Raw genomic sequence first — 6,274 nt, 5'->3', positions numbered from 1 at the left:
TAAGGTGTAAGTAAAGAGAATAGAAGAGATGAAGTCCGTCCCTTAGCCTAGTCTATATCTACAGCTGACGCAACTCCGTACTGACGCCTCACTACTACTTAATTAATTAATTAACGGCTAAGCGATTTCATAACCTAAGCTTTTCTTAATCAGCTGACCTTACAAAGTAAGCCCTTAGCCTCCCTTTCTTTATAGTTCGAAAAAGTGACTTCGTAACCTTAACGTACTTTCTTTCTTACTTTAGCATAGGCCTTCGACACTTCAAACGGGCGCTTCGCCCCGCCCCTATTTTTTTTTTTTTTTTGAATTAGAAAGAACGGGGCCTTACTTATTCTGTTCAGGGGGGGATGAAAGACAAAGAAAGAGATCAGGGGACTTTATGATCGGAGAAAGGAAAGGAGCGTGGTTGGTGTATCACTGGGTAGGTGGGGGAACCCGTAGGAAGGGGGGACGACCCGCCGAATTCACATCAGAAATCGCCAACATGAACACAAACGAAATCGTGAATTGCGTATAGAAAGAAAACGAACCACTTCTATTCTCGGAGCTGAGGTATATGAAGAATGGCTTTTTGGTCCCTTTCGTCCAGTGGTTAGGACATCGTCTTTTCATGTCGAAGACACGGGTTCGATTCCCGTAAGGGATAGGTACTCATTCTCGGCCGCTTTCAGTTAGTGTTCATTGCTGAGTGATCGCTCGCTATCTGGCTGAAAAAGGTGGTCCGGAAGCTTCCTCTCTCCCAGCAAGCAAGACGAGATCACCACTTCTCTCAGTAATGAACTTTCTTGAATTCTTTCTTAGCCTTAGATGTCTTTTCATAGATTTTATAATTTCCGACAGACTCCATGCATGCGTTCTTTTTCTTCTCCTCTCAGCCATACATTTTTTTTTGCTTTTGGCCGTTTGTTTTTGTTAGGCATTGAACCTTACCGCTCCGTGGGGTGCTGAGTGGTGTCCTCTCTCCTCTAATACCTAAAAAAGAGTTCCGTCTATAGAGCTTAAAGCTTCAACCATGGCATGGCAGTAAGTTGGCCCAGTCTCTTGCCCAGCCTTCGCCTTCTTCAGTGGCCAAGTTGAAGCGTTCAACGGTTCTTCGGCCTACCCCCTTTCTTTTTCAAGGTTGAGCTTGTTCAATTGAAGCTAATGCTATGCTGTCCTTCCCTTGTTCAAGAGAAAGCGAGGACTTTTTTTTAGCTACTGGCCTAAACAAAAGAGATTAGCCTCTTGATCGATCGATTGATTGGATCGAAGTACTTCAACGGATCCATCCTAGAGATAATGATAACCTGGTAAGCTAGCATGTAATGACGTAACTTCTTCGTAACCCATACCAATGCCAAGCAAGTCTTCTCAATCGCAGAAGAATTCTCCTCATAAGCCAACATCCTCTTACTTAACTTAAATAGTAAACAGCCCTCTCGATTCCTCGTCATCCATCTGTGCTAACATACAGCCCATTGCCGCTTCTATAACAGACAAGTACAGTAACAGAGGCTTTCCTGGTCGCGTCGGGACCAAAACAAAACAGGCGGGTTCATCAAACATTCTTTGATCTGCTCGAACGCTTGCTGACACTTCTCATCCCACTTCCTGCCTTTATCCTCCCAGGCCAGATCGGCATTAGGGAATTCATCCCTAAAGGAAGGGGGAAAGCGACTTCTTTTTTTGACTATGAAAGCCGGCAACAAAGCAAGGATAGTCGTAGACTACTTGCCCTATCTCTTAAAGCTTCACTAGCGAAAACTGTTAACTCTTTCATTTCTACGACCAACCGAGAGTCCCTGTGCTATGGCTCACGCCCGGAATAAGGTTTTTTCCTGATCTGCTTTAGCAAGGTTGTATTTTTCCTTGTTGAGCTTTAAAGTACTTATTGCAACTCGCGGTCACAGAAATAAGAAACTTCTCTTTGACTTCAGCACTTGAACTTCACTTTCCAACTTTATGGGAGTAGGGGCTTTCACTGGAACTGAAACTCTATCTTCTGTTCAACTCGGCTTCCTTAACTTAAAGACTTTGAGGGCTTACTTTGTAGGGCTTTCCACTCGCGCTGCCCGAAAGGAACTAGAATTAACCTGTTCTATCAGCTAAGCTCGCCAGCCGTCAACCAAGGCATTCAAATCTGCCTCTTGCGCTCTTATATAATCTTTGGCCTCTCTCTGCTTCTCGACTTTACTGATCCTTCTTCCATTCCATAGTTGGACCTTCATGTGGAACTATTGTTGTTTTCACATTCCTCGCACCTTAGCGCTGCCTCTGGTTTTTCGTCTTGTGCAGCCCTTATTTGTCTTTTGTTCTTTGGCTTTGACTTTCCCCTTCCCCCCTCTTTTCAACATCTCTGATATGTTCTGCATTTTGTTCGCCCACTCTTCATTCAGGGTGGTTAGAACCAGGGGAGGATCTTCCACCTTTAAGGTCATAGCACCATCACCTGAATGCTTACTTTTACTGCTCTTCTCAGGTTCACCTCTTTTCTTAGGATTGGCTGCCCTGAGGTTCTTGTTTGGAGTCATTTGTTTATCACAGAACAAGTCCCCCTCAGTCACTGCCATAGTTGACCCAGTATCAACCCTCTCTTCCAGATCCTCGCTTCTATGGGCCAAATCACTCTCCTCGCTCGTTAAACTCGCACCTTGACTACACCCTTCTCGGCTTTGTTACCCAGACACTCATCCTGAGCAATCTCTTCCGGTTCCGCAGTGTCCAGATCTGGCATCTTTGCCTCTTCTTGTTCAGGGTCCTCTAGAACCGCAAAACGGTTCGGGCTGACTAGGTCTAGTTGGGTCATTCCACTAGCACAACTAGTGTCCAGCTCCCCCCCTTTGCCATTGTCACTACTGGTACCTGACCCCGTCGGCTCGACATTTTTGCAAACACCGACCCTTACTCAATAGGGCAATGAAAAGAGGAGAACGAGGACAGCTGACTACCACTAAAAGTCAGACTACGAGTACACATTGTATGATTGAAAACTGCCGCTGCGTACTACCTGGTGCTTGCAGGTCTGACTGGTGCCTTCTCTCCAACAGCTGCTTCAATCAATGTTAAGTCTGACTACGAGGCTTCTTAGCCCGCAGCTGACTACAACTTGAAAGACCGAACAGGAAATTCAAAGTCGTACTACAACAACTGTAAACATTCCCTCCCCGCTCTGACTTTGATCGACTTGCCCACACAGCGTCTTAATTGAGAGAAGAGGTCAAGGGGCTAAGTGACTCTCGAAAGTCGTCTTTGTATCGCATCAAGAGAAATGACATAGATAAGATCATTGCTTGAAGAGTTTCATTGTCGAATTGATCTCGGAATTGGATCCCAATAGTAGCTGCTGCCCAAAGGTGCTTTATGAAAGCCGGTCCACAGCAGTGAAAGTACGATTTATTTTGTCGATCGAACGAAAACCGCTTCTTGCTTTTTTTGCCTCTCTGGCTTGACTACTCTGCTTGCTTAACACAAGTGTGATTTAACCTTCACGGACTACTTGACTACCCTCCGGCTCGAAAGCAACAAGCAACGGATTGAGCTGCGCGAAAGCCGTTGCTCGTTAGCGCTTTAGTTTTCTTGCAGGTTACTAATAACATAACATAGAAAGGGCCTTTTCTCGCTTGTTTGATGAGACCCTAGTTGGCTTTCTTCAATCGGCAAAAACAAGGGATGGATCGGAAGTCTGAGTTGGCTTTAAGAGATGGGGACTCCAGCGGTAAGAAAGAGTCACTAAGTAAATCAATCGGTGGATCACACACACTTGTTAGAGACAGAGACAGGGGCACGCCTGACTATTTAGAAAGTATACAAGTGTTGAAAGAGTGAAGTCTGGGGACAACGGTAAACGTGAGGAATGGGATCTCCAAAGCTACCCGCCCTCAACAATAAGTTCGCAAGCAAGGGACATGCCGAACACCTACCTTTCCAACGTTGTCCAACGCGAGGACTTTTAATTGACGATGCGTTCCATCGTCAGCAAGCGGTGGCCGACAAGGCCCTTTTCCCTAAATATCTTGGGAAGCGAAGAGGACAGGTTTGAAACTCGTTCGGTAAGATTCTCCCGAAGGTAGGCATTTACCCAAGGCACTGATATTCTGAGTCTCTCAATTATACGTGGGAGTTGAACGTCTTATTCTTATGAGTGGCCTATGTGAATATAAGCCAGGAGCAAGGATTCCGGAAAGTGGAGTGAAAGCCGGCTCTAAACAGGATCCAAAACGTTCAAATCCAGTTCCAATCTGATAAAGTGCAGTTCAATCGTCGAAAGTGATATCTCTTTAGTCCGGTCTTCTTTTCTCTTTGAGTCAGGTTCTTAAGACAGGACAGGAAATCGGGTTTTCTGAAGAATCTCTCTTCCGGCCGTTAGTTCGAGATCGAAACTGACCTGAAAGAGACTAGACTTCTAGTAACAGTAGGTGCGCCTTCAGTTGAGGAGAGCTGTTCACAAGCAGTGGTTATGAGCTCTTTCTTGTTTCGGTTCAGAAGAGGCTACGCACCTTCAGTTGCACTAGTGGATTGAATAACCTTTTTTTTTAGTGCCAACAAAGTGCATGTGTTGTTGGTTAATAAAAACACGAATTTCGATAGGCTGGAGGACTGATACTATAAGTAGGACAAACGCCTTAAAAGAGAAATGAAAGGCATTTTTCCACTTATCCAAGGAATCTCTTTCTTGGCATTTGTATTTGAGAGAGAGAGCTATGCTTAGGTCAGTTTCTTTAGTAAACTTCTTTGGTAAGTCAGAAGTGAACTTTAGGGGCGTAAGCGGTAGTCCAGTATGAAATTAATAAAACATTCATATCTAGCAATTGAGGAGGTCAATCTTAAGTGTTGGAAGTTACTGCTAAGGTACTTCCCTCATCTATAAAGGATAGGCAATTGAGAGAGAATAGGCGATAGCCCGGTTTTGATTGAATAATCCTTTCCTGTGCTTGTATTGAGGTATACTGAAGATATGAGTAAAAGTAGGTAACAGAAGGAGGGATTGCTGTTTTTATTAGTGAGGGCAAGCAGCTTATATTTTTTGAAATAGGTTGGTAGGGCTTTAAAGAGTAGGCGGTTCGTATGTTTTTATGACCCTCAGAATAATAAGTAGGAGGATACGCAGAGCAAGAGCTCTTGAAGTCTACCGGGGCGCGCTTCTTCATTCATCCATTTAGGCCCTACTAGGAACACGTAGATCCAGGGAACCTGGCTCGGGAACAGCTTCTTACTAGTAGGGGCTAATCACAGTAAGAGAGTCCAATCTCTGAAATAGAGCTTAGTCTCTCCATAGTAGTATACTAGTAGAAGGCGTAGGTTATGACTTAATCCAATAGAGTCAGAACACCTTTATATCTAAAAGAAATGGTGCTCGATGAAACGATCCAGATTCCACACTATGCTGTGGGCTGGGGAGAGAGCTGCTCTGCGAAGCTGGGCGTTCAGTGTTCTTATGGAGGAACCATACTAGAAAGAAAATAGAAAAGGCCTTCAAAAAAGAGCGAGAGAGTGATGGGCAGCCTTAGTCTATATGTTGCTCGTAAGCCGCCAAGTACCAGTTTCGCAACAGTACTGGCGCAAAAGGATCGGTCCTTCACTTGCTGATCGTTCGCGAGTTGAACTCGCTCTCTTGCCACGCCTTTCACTCACTCGCTTGAGTCGGACTCAATCACTCGTTTGGAGGATCATTCGTTCTTCACTCTCTTGCTATTACCCGCAGGGAGCGCAGCAACCAAGGTGCATATTATCATATAGAAACAAGCAAGCGTAGCGAATCACATAGAGTTGCCCCTACCTGCCAGCGCGCGGATAGATAGGGCGGGCGAAGCGCGAAGGGGATGGATGTCTGAGCGGTTGAAAGAGTCGGTCTTGAAAACCGAAGTATTGATAGGAATACCGGGGGTTCGAATCCCTCTCCATCCGCGAAGTCATAAGTTCTCTCTTGCGTTATCTATAGATAAGAACGAATCGGATCGACTCGACTGATATGATAGATGGAATGGGTAGCTTGTGTTATGATTTAGTTAGGACTTTGTCTCCCTTTCGTTATCTTCTGCTCCCCTTGTATAGGTTGGGGAAGGGCCGGGTGGATTATTACCTTTGGGAGCTAAGTCGAAGATCTCGGTGGTCTTGTGAGTGGTTGATAAACTACGATTGCAGTTTTCTTTAGGAAGTCCCATAGCTGTGAGGCTTAACAGACAAAGAAAACGGTGGATACTTCCGGGTAGAAGGTGACGACCCTAATGAATCGACTATGAAGAGAAGGGGATTTGGTGTTGAAAAAGATTATCCCTATTCAGAACGACCGTCGTGG

At 45.1% G+C, this 6,274-nt stretch overlaps 2 non-coding genes across 2 annotated transcripts; both read left to right on the top strand.

Moving 5' to 3' along the window:
* Nucleotides 1-574: 574 nt before the first annotated feature.
* TRNAE-UUC (transfer RNA glutamic acid (anticodon UUC)) lies at nt 575-646 on the top strand. The gene has a single exon. It is a non-coding gene; the product is annotated as a tRNA-Glu (tRNA).
* Nucleotides 647-5,796: 5,150 nt separating this feature from the next.
* On the top strand, nt 5,797-5,883 carry TRNAS-UGA (transfer RNA serine (anticodon UGA)). Its single transcript has one exon. It is a non-coding gene; the product is annotated as a tRNA-Ser (tRNA).
* The last annotated feature ends 391 nt before the right edge of the window (nt 5,884-6,274 follow it).

Source organism: Hevea brasiliensis, unplaced genomic scaffold (assembly GCF_030052815.1).
Source record: "Hevea brasiliensis isolate MT/VB/25A 57/8 unplaced genomic scaffold, ASM3005281v1 Scaf139, whole genome shotgun sequence".
NCBI classification, from domain to species: domain Eukaryota; kingdom Viridiplantae; phylum Streptophyta; class Magnoliopsida; order Malpighiales; family Euphorbiaceae; genus Hevea; species Hevea brasiliensis.
The sequence above is the reverse complement of the archived record's forward strand: the minus strand, read 5'-3'. Positions and strand labels throughout refer to the sequence as shown.